Source organism: Neophocaena asiaeorientalis, unplaced genomic scaffold (assembly GCF_003031525.2).
Source record: "Neophocaena asiaeorientalis asiaeorientalis breed wild unplaced genomic scaffold, Neophocaena_asiaeorientalis_V1.1 scaffold424, whole genome shotgun sequence".
In the NCBI taxonomy this organism is placed as follows: domain Eukaryota; kingdom Metazoa; phylum Chordata; class Mammalia; order Artiodactyla; family Phocoenidae; genus Neophocaena; species Neophocaena asiaeorientalis.
Genome location: NW_020174430.1, coordinates 1,144,051 through 1,162,601, shown reverse-complemented (window position 1 = coordinate 1,162,601; position 18,551 = coordinate 1,144,051). Strand labels below are relative to the sequence as shown.

Genomic DNA, 18,551 nt, shown 5'->3' with positions numbered 1-18,551 from the left:
AATGTAAAAACTCAGAGCTGTTCTAATGATGATTAATGGAGAGCTATAAGGGGGCCGTGACCTGCCAGTGTCATTAAATGGATTGGCAGGTTTCTGAGCGTTAATTATAAATAGCCACAGGAGTTCTCCCACTTAACAGAATGATGATAAATCCAAGTCTCCGAGAGAGAAGAAGAAAGGAAAGCAGAAAAGGGAAAAAAGTTTGCCTGTACATGTCCGCCCATGTGTTGGGAGAAGACAGCCAGGGAGCAGAGGGAATGAGATAAATGATAAATTAGACCCTGCCCGTCAATCACGTTTCCTAAATGTTTTATGTCCCCAAAGCTATAAAAGCAATATTCCTTTCTGCCCTTATTGGCACCATTTCTGTACGGCAATCACATCAGTTTCCTTGGGGATTTCAGCCGAAATGTGCTTTGCCTTTTCTTTTTGTATTTACTCTCCAGCCTGCGACCAAGCGAGGGTCAGAGTCCGCATACAAATGGGCAGGAGAGAGGCCCGGTGACCTGGAGAGGCAGGCAGGGGAGCGAGGGGCTGGCAGGGGGCCCTGGCTCCACTGTGCCCACAGCAAAGGCAGGGACAGCAGAGGCCAGGAGCTCTGGTTCCTGTCCTGGGATCCTGGGGTGGCCTCAGCCAGCAAGGAGGCCCAGGCCTGCTGCAGCCCACGGCGGGCGCTCAGCGAAATCCCTGCAGACTCCACACGTGCTGTGAGGACAGGGGTGGGTTTTGGTCCACTTTACTCACCGCTGCCTGATCAGAACCTAGAGCAGAACCTGGCGTGTCAGAGGCGCCCCGTCAATATTTGTTGAATGAGAGCGTGAAGGAAGGAGTAATGAACAAGTTTATCCGTGACTAGAATGCACGGCGGGGCCCTGTGGAGAAGCCACGTCAAGTGCAGACACCTGGGCCCCGCGGAGCCTCCGGGCCACGGGCATTCAGGTCCTGGGCACAGTCATCGGCTCTGCTCTTCCCTGGAACGCTGGGAGGCCAGCTTCCTCCTAGTCTGCTCTCTGAAAACGCACTCAGATTCCCTGCATTTTGGAGCTGGAAGGGAACCCGGAGGGGTGAAGGGGCTGGTCCAAAGTTACTCAACTAACTAGTCTAAGAGCCAGCACTGGGTCCCTTCTAGGGTCTTCTCCCTTACGCAGCACCCTGCCTCTCTCCCTCCCCACCGTGACCCCCAAATCTGCTAGCACAACAGTCTCAGCCAGCCAGCCTGCCCTGCATCCCTGCGTCAGGGAGAGCTGGGGCCATGGATGGGCGGGTCTCCCTGGAGCTCTACCTGCCAGGGAACTGGGTTTAGGTTATTACCCGTGGTGGAAGAGACAGGGAGACGGAGAGAGGTCAGGTGAAGGAAAGAAAGAACGCACCCTAAACTGGTATTTGGAATAATGGGTAGTCCTGGATGATGTTATATTTTGCGTGTTGGTACTTTTCAAGGCTTTCCCCTGCAAGTCATTATTTCAGCTGATTGGAAAACGGTGTTGAAAGACCTGCTTCTCTGGTACCATTTTCTTCATATCCTATTAGTTGCAATACAATTACACAGAATACATCAATTCCTAGCCTGCCCGCTGCTGCTGCCACCAGAGCCGCCTATTAAAAATAGGCCTTATTAATGGAATTGTACATCTAGGATTAATCGGCTTGCATGGGCCATTTACATTTCTCATTCCACAAGCACTTTTGTTTGCTTAATAGTCTGAAGGAAGTAGGAAATGACACAACAAAAGCCTCTCCCAATTGCCACGTGTATCACTGGTGGATGTAATACCCCTTCCTCCTTTCATCTTGAAGTGCTGCCCAGGGATAAGATCTAGCACGTGCCATTGGGGAGAAGCAAGGCGGCGGCGGAGGGGAGGGGGGAGAGGCCTGGGCCGAGGAAGGTGTGTGAGCTTTGGGGAAGGAGCCCAGGCTCCTGTTCAACGTTCACGAGAGACACGCACGGGGCCAAAGGCCCAGGAAAGCAGGATCCCGGTAGGGTGACGGCGAGGGGGACCCTGCGTTCGCGAGACGGATGTACCCTACCTTCACCATGAGTGGCTCCAGCAAGCTGTGCTTTATCCAGGCGGAGCTGCTGTCCTGGTCGGGTCCCTGCCATGCACACAGTCCTCCGTCCATCTCCCACTCACGGCTCAGGTGCGTCAGCCCCAAGTCACTCCACTCCTGGGCCGAGCAAAGCATAGTTTCTCGCGAGGGGGAGTGTGGGAGCCGGTGGAGGAGAACACACACGTCCACTGGGCTTGCTTTCTTCTGTTGCTGTGGAGGTGGAGGCCTTAGGACTGACAGCTGGGGGCTTCTCTTCAGAACTTGGGGGAGGAGAGTTAAAGAGCATCACAGCGGAGTCCTTGAGTTCACTGGATTCCGAGAGACCAGGTAAGAGGCCGCTGTCTCTGTAGCCGCAGTCTGCCCAGGGGTCCCAGAGAGATGCCAGCCATATGAGTGGGCCCAGCGTGACGGCAAGGGAGTGGTGCTGAGATGGGGACAACGGCGGCTAGGACGCTGCAGTCCCCCACCCCCCGTCTCCGTCAGACTCTCTGGAGAATGTGGGGATTACACTCTTGCCCAGGCAGGGGCAGACATTTACCCCCAAAACATCCTTCCTGCAGGGAGTTTCCTGGGCTATCAGAGAGAGGTTGAGACATCCCAGGGAAAAGTCACTCAAAAATCTTAGACCTCGAACCTTTTAATCAAACCCTGTGCCCAGAGAATCCAGCCTGTGCTGAGCAGAATGGGGTCTGGGAGGAGAGGGACACACAGGTACGTAGGTTCTGAACTGGTGGGGCTGCAGCATTAAACCACAAGGAGGAGTCCAGTCTGAAGATGGACAGAGAACGGATTTCCTCTCCCCGGGCGGGAGCCACACTTCCCAGCCAGGGACAGTTGCCCCCCTGCCCACCCTCTACTCCTGTCCTCTCTTCTACCTGCTCCAGGAGGCGATGCTTCTAAAGGCTCATCCTTTCGACGACGCCGCCTTATTGCATTTGCTTCTCTTTTTGTCTCTGGCTGGCTGGCTGGCTTCCCCCGTGACCCACGGAGGTCTGCGCAGGTCGAAAATGATGGACAGCTGAGGCGTATGAAGCCTCAAGCCCCTTCCCAGCCAAGGGCTCTGGTTCAAATAGAGGGGCTCCAGTCTCGGATGACGTTACTGCAGCAGCCAGGTCCAGGATGTTGAAGTGCTGTAATACAGTATGACTTTTCGCCTTAATGGAATTTTTCTAGCCCACTAGGAAAAAAAGACTCCATTAACCACACTACAAAGGCCCCTACTTATTAGTATTTTAGAACAGTGGCAAAACATTTCGTGAATCTAATTATTGCTGACAAATATGAAAATTGAAATCAAAGTTGAATTTTCAGCTACAGTGCCTCATATGCCAGCCTTCTCCAACTCCAGCTATTGCATCAACACATTTATTCTTCCAATAGTTTCAGCAGAAGATGGCTCATTTTCCCTCTCCCCACTCGCTCCCAGCCCCCGCCAGGCCCCGCGCCCTCCCCGGCTTGGACCCTATATATTTTGAAACATTAAATCTGACATATTCATCTCGGTGGTTGGCACTAGCTAACTAACTGCCTGTTTACCTGTCACGGATGCAGGAATGGGCTGAGCTGGGATGCTGCTACCCTCCACCCTCTCTCCTCTCGCCCCCAAACCTAGCCTTCTTTTCTGCAGATAAAAGTCATTTGACTGATTGCAAATTCCTCGTGATATCAGGACAGAAAAAAAAAAAAAAAAGGACTTGTCAACACCTTTCTTTCTTTCCCCTATTAAGCATACTGTAAAAATCAATCCCTTTTGTCACTTCACTCTGCTTGCGAGAATGTTTAATGGATGTCAAGGGAGCTAATGATGGCTGGTAGAAAATTCATTTTAGATTTGCTATTTATAAAGTGCTCAGTACTCAGGTGGGAAATTAACATGAGGCAAGGAACCGGCTGGGTGGGGGAGGGTAGAAGGGAGAGCCGGCCCTGTCAGGCTGGCATGAGCTTTGTGTAGGTGGCACCCAAGGCGGTTCTGTGGGCAGATGACACATGGGTCAGAGGTGCTGTAGGGTTCAGTGAAAAGAGCATAGGCTCCGGAAACGTCTGGACCCTGGCGAGCTGACTTTTCTGAGCCACAATTTTGTCGGCAATAAAATCCTATCTGCAACACCCAGCTCACAAATTGTAGAAAGGATTAAATAAAATATCACACATAAAACATTTACCAGTGCCTGGTACTGAGGGCTAGGATGTGTTTAATAAATGTTCAGTTTCTTTCCCCACAGCCCCAAAGCCCTGTGAGGGGACCAGGACAGGGTGTGGTCAGCCCAGAATTGCTCCAGGATCTGGAACTGGCCAGGGCTTCACTCCCAGGCAAGCCTGCAGAAGAACCTGGGGCATCCAGGTGATCACAATAGCCAGTGGTTCTCAAACTAGAGCAACGGCAGAGATCGGCATCACCTGAAGGGCCTCTTCATCCGCACCCTGCTGGGCCTCTCTTCAGAGTTTCTGAGCGTTTACAGGTCTGGTGGGGTGGGGGTAGGGCCTCCGAGTCGCCATTTCTGAGAAGTTCCCAGGAGGTGCTGACCACACTCTGAGAAGCACCCTGGTGGCCGTGCACTGGGAACTGTCCCCTGAAGGACCACGCGGAACCACCACCAAACCAGCACCTCCAGATGTAACAAGTCCATCCCCACCCGACTGACCCCCGCCCCTCAAACAGGTCTGGGACTCAGAATTGTCAAGCAAATCAGCAAACGTAAGTTCACTCCCTCCCAAAATTTACCTCACTGGTCAAGCAGAAGAGGCAGGTGCCGGATTCACTGTCTGGTTTGTGTCAATGCAGAGCCAAGCCTCTGGGTAGTTGGTGCCTCAAGGGCTCTGGTGGGTCAGCCCTCCTGGCCCCCAAAGTTGTCCCAGTGACACATGGAACTCCAGGTCAGAACGCGCTGGTCCGCCCCTCACCTTTCTTCTAGTTTCTCCTCTTCCTGGCCTTCCCCTGGATACTTTTCTGTTATATTTGGATTAACTGCAGATCTCCTTTGATTACTCACTGTGTTGAAACAGACAGCCTGTTGCCACGTGTTTGATGACTGAACCCCCGGGGGAGTTCCTATTTGCAAGGCAGCCAGTTACGGAGCGCTTGGCCTTACAAGCGCTCCTTGAGCTGCTAATTCATTGTTTAAGAAGTTGCTTTGCAGTTTCTGATTTTTCAGTAACAGGCTTCTCACGAAGCCTTTAAGCTTCGGAACTAAGCCGGAAACTGCTTTTTCCGTCATTTACATAAACACCAGTGGATCGGGAGGGAGAAAAAGGGAATACTTTTGCCAGTTATTCCTGGGGCTCTGGAAGCCTCTGTGGGTAGCGTGTCAAGGCTGCAGGTCTGGAAAAGTGCCGTGGGAAGTGTGCGGCTCCCAGAAAACCTGACGCCCCGGCGAATGATAAAATCCTGAAATTTCTCCTGACGCCGGGCTTCCGCTTCGCGGAGCTGGGCAGATATTCTGGGCACCAGCAAATTGTTCTGTCAGCAAGCGGCTCCCTCAGCTGCATCCCGTTAGGATGCCTGTCACTCACCCCCCAGTCTTTGAACCACAGCCCCGCCCTCTGAGGTGGCATCCTGCCACCTGGGACAGGTAAGGGGGTGGGGAGTGGCTGTAGAAAAGCTGTCAGGAGGCGCAGCCTGGAGGGGAGGGGACGCAGTCTCCCTGAAGCTGCCCCTCATTTCTGTTGTCGGGGGTGTGGATCCAGGGTGTGGACCATAGTAGGTGCTCAGTTTTCTCAACAGAGGGGAGGAACTTTCTGGAACATGGGCCATTTTCAACCACCATCTGTTTCTCTCTACTTCTCTTTCTCTCCCAAATGTAGATTTTACAAATAATCCAATGAGCCAGAAAGCGCAGCCGTCCTTTTTTTTTTTCCCTGCCAAACCATGTACCTCCCCATTAAAAAGAAAATAAACTGTGAAAACTTACTTTCACTGTTTAGTCTCCAAATTCTGATCGGGCTATTTTCCTTAAGTACCGAACGTGTATGGACCAAAAATAGGGTGCCAGATAAAAACAGAACAAAAATAAGATGCCCAGTTCGATCTGAATTTCAGATAAATAGCAAATAATTTTTTAATATAAGTATGTGCTATGCATAATTAAAAGTTATGCGTTGTTTATCTGGAATTTAAATGTGTTGGGCATCCTGGATTTTTATTTACTAACTCTGGCAACCCGAGCAAAAGGGAATTTGCATTTACTTACATAGTCTACATATTTCCATAGCTTCCGTACCACGAAGCTTGATTTGTCTGGTGGTTCTTTCCTAAGGTGGGAATATTCCAGAGAAACCGAGACCCCTCCCATGTGGCCCACAGAGCCCTGAGGGGCGGCCCTTCCAATCAGAGCTCCTCACCTGTGCTGCATGACTGCTTCACGTCAGCGGTTCTCGAAATGTAGGGTGACTTGCCCTCCAGAAAGGCTTCTTGAGACGCAGGGAGCTGCCTTTTAGAAAGTCCCAGAGTTTCTGGTTCAGGGACTTTGCTCAGATCAGACTGGACGGAAGCCATGGACTCCAAGGCCGACTCCTAACAAGGAAACCTCTGGGAGGGATCCTCTAAGGATAGAATCAGTGGGTTAAAGCAGGTCCCAAAACCCTGTTGTTCTCCTTTTTCAGCTTTTTAAATTCTCTTCCTGGCCCCCTTCTGTCCGTCCGTCTCAACGCTGAAACAAGTGTGTGCAGGGTTGCACGGTGCTGACCCTGCAGGGAGGACACACCCGGCAGAGAGCAGCTCTGCAAGGTCACGGAGAGGTGAAAGGGTATCAGCGTCCCTCAGTGTCTATAGTCAGTTTCTGGGTCAGTGTCCAGGGTCAGCATTGGGGTCAGTGTCCAGGTCAATGCCCAGGTCAGTGGGGCTGGAGAGCAGTATGAGGAGGCCTCTGGGAGACAGAGCAGGACCGAGGCTGCGGCAGGATAGGGCAGGAGAGGGAAGGACCCTGACAAGTTGAGGAACTCCGGCTTTATCTTGAGAGCCCTGTGGGCTAGTGGAGATTTTTAGCCAAGGACTGAAGTGGGAAAGTTTGCTTTTGTGGCAAGATAATTAATGATGGACAAGATGGAGGAAGGGCTGAACTGGGATGCAAACTGGTAGCAGGAGACCCATTCAGACACAGCGTTAGTCCATAGACAATGATGTCAGCCTGAGCCGACAGTGGAGACGCAGGGACGGTTCAGAGACAGAATGGAAGTGAGCTGTGAGTGACTGTGGGAGTGCGAGGGGGGAGGGGAGGGAAGGGGGTGCAGATGCCCTCATGGGGAGGGACAGACACTAACACCTAAACTGTTCAGAAACCTCCTAAGATCCTTGGCTTTCCTTTTCCAGTATGAATTGAGGGACAAGTTTCCCAGGATAATTCAAGTAAACGTGAAAGCTACGTTCTAAGGAAGTTTAAATATCCCATTTTACAGATGAGGAAAATAAAGCCTTCAGGAAAAAGAAAAAAAACCCTCGATTTCTAAAGTTAGAGTTAATGATGGAACTGGGATGAGAAAAGGATATTCTGATCGATGTGGAAATCAAGAAATATATTTTACACAGATAGGTTCTGTAAACTGGCAATGTTAAACTCTACCTGTGTAATTCCTTGCAGAGTTAATTAATTTGAGAACTGAGTTGGAGATGAGCTCTGACCATGTCTGGGAGAAGGTCTCTCCATCTCCTAGACGGTGGGGCAAGAGATGGAGATAAGTTGGGGGTAGGTCATATCGTATCTTACAAATCCAGAGAAGAGAGGAATATAGCCAATATTTTCTAACAACTATAAATGGAGTATAACCATTAAAAATTATGAACCACTCTGATGTACGCCTGTAACACATAATACTGCACGTCAGCCACCACACGTCCATAAAAAATAATAACAATCATTTTAAAATCCAGAGAAAAAAGAATGTTGTGAGGAAAGGAGCGATTAATACTACGTGGAATCCCTCTGATTTGCTGGCCAGTGCTCTCCATTACTATGCAAACAACTATGTTCAGTCCTTTTCTGCTTCCTGGAAAAGCCAGCTTTTCCAGAGCTATAGGCACACACAGGAACCTGGATACACATGCATGCAGACACAGACCTTCCCCGAATTATACGCAGAGAAAATAAAAACTATCAAACATAAACTTCTTCAGCTTCCTGTTGCGAAGCTTAAAACTCTGCCTGCATCCATACAGTGCCCAAGACAGCTAACTTTCTTTTTTCCACTTTTCTTTATTGTGGTAAAATACACATAACATAAAAGTTACCATTTTAACCGCTTTTAAGCATACAATTCAGTGGCATTAAGAGCGTTCATAACGTTGTACAGCCATCAAATGTATCTCCCCAACTCTCTCGTCATGCCAAACAGAAACTCTACACCCATGAAATAGTAACTCCCCATCCCCTGCTCCTGGTAACGTCTATTTTCTGTCTCTATGAATTTGCCTATTCTAAGTACCTCATAGAAGTTGTATCATACACTATCTGTCCTTTGGTGTCTGGCATTTCACTTAGCACAATGGCTTCAAGGTCCTTCCTTGTTATAGCCTGTGTCAGGATCTTATTTACTCATTTCCTTAAGGCTGGATGATACTTGGTTGTATGTACAGACCACATTTTGTTTACCCGTTCCTCCATGGATGGGCACTTGGGTCGCTTCTATTTGGGGTTATTGTGAATAACGCTGCCATGACCATTGGGGTGTAAACGTCTGTTTGAGTCTCTGCTTTCGACTTTTGGGGGTATATACCTAGAAGTGGAATTGCTAGATCATATGGTAATTCCATTTTTAATCTTTTGAGGAACGAAGAACTGTTTTCCACAGTGGATGTACTGCTTTACCTTCCCACCAGCAGTGCACAAGGGTCCTAATTCAGTTTCTCTGTAACATCACCATTTTTAAAAACTAATAACCATCCTAATAGGCATAAAGTACTATCAAATTATGGTTTTGATTTGCATTTCCCTAATGACTAGAGATGTGGAAGACCCTGGGTGAGATCACAGAGAGTGGCGATGCCTTAACCATGTGTTTCTTGTTTAGGCTGAGGGCCTCTCGCATCCCTGTCGAGGGAGGTTTAACCTCCCCCCTTTCATACAACAGGCGAACTGCCTCTTAATATTCACAGCCCTCTTCTTCCATGGTTGTAGGCCCCTGAATTTGTCTGGGCATGTGGTCATCCAAAGTGGATGGTACCTTTCCCACCCTCTCCTGCATCTCAGTGTGGCCGTGTGACCAAGTTCTGGCCCAGGGCGTGTGAGGAAGGGTGTCCTGTGAGGGCTTCCAGGGAGGGAGCTTCTTTGGGATGCAGTCCACGCGTGCGTCCGCCCCTTCTTCTGTTTCTTCTCTTTCATCTCACGGCCTGGCCCAAGGATGCTGCCAACTTAGACCATGTACAATGGATCCAAACCACAGACAGGAGGGAGTCCTTCAGGAACTCCAGCCAGGAACACAGTGGAATGTTTTTGTAACCAGAGAGATAAATTCCTATCTTCTTTAAACCACTCTGTGTATTGTCGTCATTTGTGGCCGAATCCAATGGTAATGGATATTTCCAGATACGTGGCTCCTTCTTTACTTTAAATGCTAGCGATACTGGTCTGTCCCCTTCTCTTTAAGACCCATTTTTCTGCCTGTGCTCAAGATTTGCTCCCACCCCACCCCTTACATTCCCTGAGGGCCCTCACCCAGTCAGGCACCTCCTGTGCCTCCCTTCATGCCCCCCCTTTAGCAGCCCCTACCACATGCATTCAGAGCCGGCTTCCCCATCTTACAAAGGTAACAACCTTCTCTCCAACTGCAGCCCACCCCTGGTCTCCCTACTTTCTCTCTCTTTAAAAAAACCTGAAAGAATTATCCACATTTTTATTCTCACCCCAGTTTATCCTCACACTATGGCTCCAGCCCACAAGACTGTCCTCCCAAGAGGACAGAAGACATTCTCACCCCTGAGTCGCACCTTGCTCGACCCTCAGCAGCACTGGATGGATTAGGCGAACACTCCTGCCTTCCCCAGACACACATCCTCTGACCCCGATGCCATCATCCTCTCCTGGTTTTTCTCCCACGTTTTGGCCACTTCTCGTCAATCGTTTTCCCAAGATTGCGTCCCTTCCCAATCCTTAAATCCTAGTTGTCTGCCCCGTTTCTCTTCACCTCCTCTCTACTGTCTTCCTGGGTAATTAACTGTGTCTGCGTCGAAGACCATCTTCGTTCAAGCTCAGATAACCTCCCGGGGTTCCAGACCCGTCCAGCTAACTTCATAGTGCGGTGCTCTGTGTACACAAATAAAACCATCGTGACCCAAGTTGCATGCATTACCGCTCCCCTAAAACCTGTCTGTGTCCCATTTACCCGGATACTGGAAGTCCTCTTCCATTTCCCTTTCTCACACACCACTGTTTTTGCTCTCCATCTCCAGATCACACCCTCTAAGTCCAGGACCCTTGGATACCCGTGTCTCTACGTCTCTGCCACGTATTCTTACCTGGTTAACTCATGCCTGACTGGCTGCCATACCCTCTACTCTTGTCCCCTTTTAATTCACTCCCCCACTGCAACTAGAGGAACATTTTAACATTTTTAAGTAACCCAAATAATGTTATTTAACGATTAAAACTGCAAAGCTAATCACGCTGCTGTCGGGCATACAGCCTTTCCACACCCTTTCTTCCCTCAGAATACACTCTTTAACAGGAACCATAAAGCCATTCAAGGTCTGACCTGTGACTACTTCTCTACCTACACCCCTTGTCTTTCTACCTACAACCTGCCCCTCCACCCCCGCTTTATCCCCACAAACTATACAAACCCATTCAATCTAGCCAGATGGGATACTGGATTCCTAAATTCCTACCATGCTCTCCTGCCTCTAGGCTTTGGCCTACGCCATTTCCTTTCGTTGTAACACTTTTCTCTCCTCTCACCTGGTTGAATCTCTTCACCTTTGTGTCTCAGCTTTCACATCTCTTCCTTCTAGAAGAGTTCTCTGACCTCAGAGATCTAGATGCTGCCGTAGCAAACATGACTTGCTTTTATCCCAGCACATAGCATGTTGTATTGAATTGCCTTACTTCACTGAGTATAAGAAGTAGGACCCGTGGTTTATGGCCAGCGCACAGTAGGGTCCGAATAAATCATTCTGGAGTGGATGAAATATAAATGTAAATAAGAACTCGGCCATGCCCCTGAATCTACGATTTTGCTTTTTTTTTAATCATTCACCTTGGTGATGTGGACATGACAAGTCTATATCACTTGGGGATGACACGAAGCTGATGGTGACAGCTTATCAGAATACAAAAACAGTCTCAATGGATTTAAATAATGGACCCACGTGAAATGAAACTTCATGCACTTAAAAGCAAGGATGGGAGAGGTCTTGAATAATTTTAGTCAGGGGAATGAGTGCAACGCCAATGAGCAATCGAGTGGAATATTTGAAAAGGAAAAGAAATGAATATAATAACAAGGTGGTCCTAGATATCAGGAGCCATCTCTCTGGTAACGCCTCCTAGTGGATCATTATCAAACTGCAGCAACTTTAGAAGACAGCGATCAGGATGATCAGTGGTCTAGAAGTTATGCCCGTGATAAAGACGAGAAGGAACTAAGATTGTCAAGATAAGATAACTTGGGTCCATAATAGTCTTCTCTTAGAAGGAAACTGCATCACACAATACGACTTGTATGTTGAGTGGCTCTAACTGGTGTAAGTTAGGAAGAGGCAAATTTTTGCCCCACATAGATTCTCCGGGATTGTATTCAACTGCGAGTAATTGAAACCTAATTATATGGGGATTTTTGCCCCACATAGATTCTCCGGTATTGTATTCAACTGCGAGTAATTGAAACCTAATTATATGGGGATTTTTTCCCCACATAGTTTTACCGGTAGTCAATTGAACTGCGAGTAATTCAACCCTAATTATTTGGCTATTTTTGCCCCACATAGATTCTCCGGGATTGTATTCAACTGCGAGTAATTGAAACCTAATTATATGGGGATTTTTTTTCCCATAAATTATAAGTGTGGACATAGGTATTCCAGAGCTGGCATCACTACTATGTTATCTTGAACTTGGGGTCCTTCTGTTAGATTGAGCCACGTGAAATTGTTCATACTCAGCTGGTTTTGATTTACTAAAACAACAAGTCCATTTAGTTCAACCTAAGAGCTTCCTGTTTTACCATTCTGGATGTGTTTGCCACTCTGATGCCATTTTGTCCTCCTGTTTGCAAGTTGGTACCTGGACCCCCGGGTAGTACGCCAGGCTCTCAGTCAAGAAAAGTCTGGGGGAGGGGGGTGGTAAGGTTCACAAAGCACAGCCTTCCTGAGTAGAACCCTCAAACTCCCACCCGGGAAACTTCTGCTCACTTCCCATTGGCCTGACCTGCACGCCGTGACCATCCTCAGCTCTGAGGAAATCTCAGAGGTACGTATTATAAACAGGCACTTTGCTGCCCTGAACAAATTTAGAGCCCTGTAAAGAGGAAGGATAGAATTTATACTGAACAGGATTTTCTCACAGAGTTTATCCACTATACAAAGGGAGGCTAGTGTCAGTTGATCTCCACTGTATTGGCACTGTAGAGTCACAGGTGTTTCAAAGCAGAGGTGATCTTGCCCCATTCGGATCCATTTAATGAGAATTTTTGTGAGTTGAACCTGGGCCTCTGCTTATGACAATCTCCACAGGCGATTTGGATAGACAGCCGGAACTGGGACCGTGACTCTGGCAGTGAGCGTCTGCTCCCTGGAAATCCTGGAGTTGGTCAACAGGAATTAGCGAACGTCATTCAGGTGGGATGGTTGTCTTGGGCGGGAGATCGGGCTAATTCCAAGGTGCCTCCCGCAACTCTAGAAGTCCGAAAACACTTCTGGGTTTGAAGATTAAACTGTTCCAGCCTTGGACAAGGCTTCAGCAGTGCAAGAAAGTAATGAAAAAGTGGTGATAAGACATTCCGATCCTTCTACTCAGAAGGTTTACGGGAAAAGGAAGAAGAAATATAGAATAATTATTCTTATTTGCTTTCAGACTGGGCAAAATGGTTTCTCCACCTGCAGGTGTCTGTGCATCACCAATTGCATTGAGAAAAAAGGTTGTCCGTCTTTTCATGTTTGGGCCAGGTGTCCTCTGGCTGTTTAGAGGACAGTCAAATGCCCCGGGGGGGATGGATGGTGAAGAAAGACACAGAGTAGGTTTGAAGAAGCAGGTAAGAAGCACTCGTCCACTTTGCCTTCCCCAGATAAACAAAGCCACCCAGTCACTCTCCTCTTTCCTCAGGTGCACCCTTCCCTGGCCCTTGGTGCCCCCTCTGACGCCAAAGTGGTTCAGAGAGCAGCCCCTTCCTCCACACTTCTGACCCGCTGACCACTGGAGGTCCCATTTCCTGCACTTGGGTGAGTTTAGCCAAAAAGAGTGAGCTCATCTCCCGCTCCCTGGACGCCTATAACATCTGGTTTACATCTGGTTATAACCAGGAGGGATTACTGATGTGTGGGATTACATATTCAGGGTCCAAAAAAGATCTTGTCGGAGGAAGATATGAGTTGAAGCTGATAAAAAGACTTCAGAAAGCGTAAGTTTCGAGGCCAGGTTGCCGTGTGGACAGTACAACACAGGCAAAGGAGAAAGAAGGGTTAATTACAGCTCACCCCGAGTCTACAGGGTTCTATGGCTCCTCATAAACCTAAGGGCGTCTTTCTCTCCCTCTCTCCCCTTTTGTCCATAAGCACTGGTCGCCTGTGTGTCAAGTACTGTGCCGAGTGTGCAGATATACAAGGCAGTCCCGGGCCTCCAGGAGTTCACGGCCCAGCGAGGGGAGACAGACGTGTCAGCAGGTAGCCACACAGATGTCAGCGGACACGAAGGCCGGAAGGAAGTGCCAGAGCAGTGGAGGCAGAAAAGAGAGAAGGAGGGGCTTCAAAGGGACGCTGAGCCTGGAGTTTTGTCGTGAGTCACGACAAGCGTTTTCCAGGTGGACAGGGCAGCCCTCAGCAGAGCACGCGTACTAGGAGGTGGAAACCTCAGAAAACCCCTAGGAATCCACAGAGCGGGAGCAGGGTTAGGGGAGAGGCCGGCGCCCCTGGGCCATGCCTTTCCAAAGAGCCGAGACTTCACTGTATCCTAATCGGGAATCAGGAGAGGCCACATCCTGTAATATTCGGGGCTACTCAGAGCACACTGGGAGGAGATTTACCTTAAAAAGAACACAAAGTAGCCAGAATAACTTTAGAAAAGGGCCATCAGCACCCTATCTGTGAATGGTTATACAGAAAATAGGAGAAAAGCTTGGAATATTTAACTAAGGGAGAAGGGGAGGGAATCCTCTTTTCAAATATCTGAAGGAAAGTCATGTGGAAGAAAAACCAGCCTTGTCCTGGGGGTAGTAGTATTAGCAGCAATCGTAATACTATTAGGTGATATTTATTGAGAGCTTACTATGTGCCAAGCACTTTACCTGCAGTAACTTATTTAATCCTCATACCAGCCTTAAAGGTAAGGCTCAGAAGTAGCTCCGTTTTATACAAGAGGAAACTGAATCACCCACAGAAGTTGATTAAACCGCCAAAGGTTTCAGACTAGGAAGTGGCACAGCCAAGGTCTGGACCCAGGCAACCCCAGCCACTATGTTGTGTGTTCTCTCCAGACCTCGAGCAAATGGCTGGAATCGATGAGAAGACAGATTCTCCTTTGTCTCCCCGTCTTCCTGAACGGTCAGATGCAATAGCTCTCTGGAGAGATGCAAGTTCCCCCCATACTGGAGACAGAAGTTAGGGGACCACTGCAGCTGCACTTTTGGGGTGTTAGAGCTCCAAGAGAGGGATCGAACTAAACCATCTTGAATGTTCCTCTGGGCTCGGCTGGCTGCGACTCTGGCTTGCCTGACACAGCAGTGTGAACACTTTGTGAGTTACCCAGTGACTGCACTTGGTACAAATCTGCACGAGAGCTCTGCTCCCCCGGCGCCTCGTACACCTGCTGACTCCATCAAAACAGGCAAGCTTTCACTCCTGCCTGCACCGCAGGATCTGACCTGGCTTGGAGGGGAGGGCCAGCATCACTCTGCCCAACACAGTAGCTGCCAAGTTGCCATTGGGGTTCTGAGCACGGAGCCTTTGTTGCCTGTGAGAAGGAGAGCCATGGAAGCCGCAGGCTGCCTAGCCAGTTCCTGGGGAGCGAGCGGGAGCGGAGGCCAGGAGAGAGAAATGCAAAGCTTCACACTTATGAATGGAGTGTCTGCCAAGGCTCACCATCACTTAGCTCGCTCTAAATCCGCCTCTAGCACATTCATTCCTGACCCATATTCACACATCCCAAAGCACCTGAATTTCTCCTGTAGGGTTGATTGTTATCCTTCCCGAGTCCCCCTACCTGAAAGGCCGCGACTAGTTCATCCTTCCTCCCCACCTGAAGGATGCCTTCTTGATGGAGAAGTGCGTGCACGCATGGATATGTGGTACAGTATGTATGGTACAGTGTGTGGTGTTTGTGTGCTCACACACCACTCACACGTTCCGGCTTTGGTCATCCGTCTGTGACTGTGTTCATATTCTTAGCTTCCTACAAACAAAGACTGCTTCTGAATATTTTCTTCTAGCACCACTACCTTTCAAGGACTAGACTCAAAAAGACGATTTGCGGAATTGCAAAATGTGAGACTTGAAATGAAACTTGAAAATCTTTCAGTCCAACTGCTTTATTTTAGAGATGAAGCAACTGAGGCTCATGGAGTGGATGTGTCTTATTCCAGGTTGGAGAACATTTTCGGATGACTTGAGAGGTATGGTTTTCAAACCTGGCCACAGATTGGAACCCCTTAGAGAGCTCTGAAAAATACCCAAACAGCTCACAAAGAGATTGTGGTGTAATTGTTCTGGGATGGGGCCCAGACACTGACACTTTTATAAAGCTCCTCAGGTGATTCTATGTAGAACAGATTTGAAGACCACTGGCTTAGAAAATGGGAATATTGCAAATAAAGACACAATGCACCTACCCACTGAGCCCCTTCTAACATCTGAGACAGGGTCAGAAGAGGTAGAATTGCTTCAGGTTGCTTGACTTGGAAGAGTCATGGATCCGTGAGAAAGCTACTTACCTGTTCTCCTACAGGGGAAAAGCTAAGAAGAATCACCACCACTGTGGAAACGCAGATAGAAGCAGTGGGGTAAGCAACGTTCCTAAAGCATCCACGGGGCAGCCACAGCACACAATGTGGGCGGAAGAAAAGCTCGATTCCCTTTGGCTACGTGAGGCTGAACACACAAGTTGACAACTGAAAGAAGACTTGTGTCCCAACCACAGCTGGAGTATCAGAGGAGAACAAATAAATGACAACGCGTGTCCACTATTCCAGGAACCCTAAATTAGGGTGTGATGAGTGGTTAGCAAAAAACAAAATAGGTTCTCAGAAGGGAGGTCATCTTAAGTCTACCTTGAAATTTGAATCCCTCAGAGTCCCCTGAACTGCATTTGCCTCACCCCGACCAGCTGCCTCGGCAAACCCTGCCCTGCCCTGTGTAAGTGGCCCCCCCTCGCCCCCTTTGACCGTCTAGTTCTATGCAGAAGGCAGGGCACAAACGTGCTGCACAGGCGACTGGATAGGATGGCAGCAGTGCCAAGAATCAACCAATAACTCGAATGACAAGAGCCAATAGTCGCAAAGCCAACTACCTCACGCCAGGTTTCCCCATCCTTGTGCTAACTGAGGGAGCATCACACATCCCTGAGCCCCTTGCGGCAGGAGTCAAGGTGGCGTAGCAGAGGCAGCAGCTGTTACATGATGGACCCAGAGCCCGGTGGAGCTTCCTCCCCCAGTACTCCCCATCTAAAAACAAGCATCCAGGGTTGCTGCGTTCTTCCCGCCCATCATAATTTGCACAAGCAACTGTGCAGGAGGCCATGGCACGCAACGTGCCCCCCTTGCTTCTGGTCCTGTTGGTTCTTCCCAATGTGATTAAAAAGAATGGCAAATGAAATCAAATCTGGGAGACTGTACTCTTTTTTTTTTTTTAAGATTGTTTTGGATGTGGACCATTATTAAAGTCTTTATTGAATTTGTTACCATACGGCTTCCGTTTTATGTTTTGGTTTTTCGGCCACGAGGCACATAGAATCTTAGCTCCCCAAACAAGGATCAAACTCGCACCCCCTGTATTGGAAGGTGAAGTCTTAATCACTGGACCACCAGGGAAGTCCCCATACTCTGTCTTCAGTTGCTTTGATCACTGATATGTTCCCAGCACCTACGACAATGCAGGGAACATAATAGGAACTCAATAAACACTTGCCAGGTGATTGAACCAACGGACAAATAAACAACTAGGTCTAGTCTGTGTTGGATTAGTTTGGTGACACTACCACCAAGGAGAAGCAAAGGAGGCGCCTCTGGAAAGTGCATTTGAATGAGCAATTGAAGCCAAAACCAGTCCATCTTTTGAACTTTCTTTTATTGCTGTAAAGGACAATACTCTTCGAGAAGCCAAAAAAAAAAGAAAGAAAGAAAGAAATCAAATTTAGTAACCTAAGATGTCCTTAGTAACAGAGCTGAAGAACGTGTTTTCCAATATTTGGTTTCTCAGCTTGACAGTCTCTCTTGAAATACTTTTTTCTCAGCAATGAAAATGTGAATCGTTGTTGGTTTGTTTTGTGGTTTGCAAATGACTTACAGAGCTCTTCTGGCAGAGTTTCTGTTTTTCTTCTTGCAAGTGAACAAAAGGCCATTTCTCTAATATGACTTAAGTGGGGGAGATTCTGAGATCTCCTGTCTTGGTTTTGGAAAGAGGAGACAAGGTAGGGAGGCAAGCAGAAAGAAGCACGAGGACACAGGAACAAGCGGGGCGCAGAAACTAAACAGAAGCAGGAAAGAGGCAAAGGGAAAAGGGACGTGGAACACTGGAGTGTCGGGGACACACAACAGCTGAGAACGCTGCTGTCAGTGGGGTCCCAGCCACACTTATGGGGCGTGAACTCGCCACTGGTTCTTTGGTCCCCCCACTCTCATTGCACCACGTCATCTGGGCTCCTGGTGACCTGGGAGGACAGACTCCCCTCCTCTCCTAGGCAAGCCTGTGCAAGGCGGAGCAACCCCTGCCAGGTTGACCCAGGTCTGTCAGCTGATCAATTATGTTTCCAGCGGAGGAGAAGGGAAAATGAAAGGGAGAAAGAAAAGGGGAGAGAGAGAAAGAGAATTGGGAGGGCAGAGGAGAGGAGGAGAGAGGGCAGAAAGAGGGAGGGAGGACAGGGGAGAGGAAGAGAGGGAGATGCAGGGAGAGTGAGAAGGCGAGGGATGGAGGAGGAACACACCCATCTCTTCGCTGAAGCTCTTGTAAGTTTAAGCGGCCACAGCAAGAGCGGGCTCAGTCCAGAAGGTTGCAGAAACAAATACATAAACTAAAATTCTAGAGGTTACTGGACGAAATCAGTCAAGGCAGAGGATAGAGTCCTCTTCTTCCCACCCTTTGCCAGTACAGCTTAGAGCTGTTCTTTTCCCTCTGAAATTCTTGGCTCCACCCTCCCCCTTCCCAGGGCCCCGCCCCC

The 18,551-nt window shown here is 48.8% G+C and overlaps 1 protein-coding gene and 1 non-coding gene across 2 annotated transcripts in view; both read right to left on the bottom strand.

Moving 5' to 3' along the window:
* The window catches only part of NTM (neurotrimin), a 917,312-nt gene that overhangs the window by 893,598 nt on the left and 5,163 nt on the right, over positions 1 to 18,551 (bottom strand). The window lies entirely within an intron of this gene.
* Positions 8,989 to 9,108, bottom strand: LOC112407542 (U6atac minor spliceosomal RNA). Its single transcript, XR_003004788.1, has one exon. It is a non-coding gene; the product is annotated as a U6atac minor spliceosomal RNA (small nuclear RNA).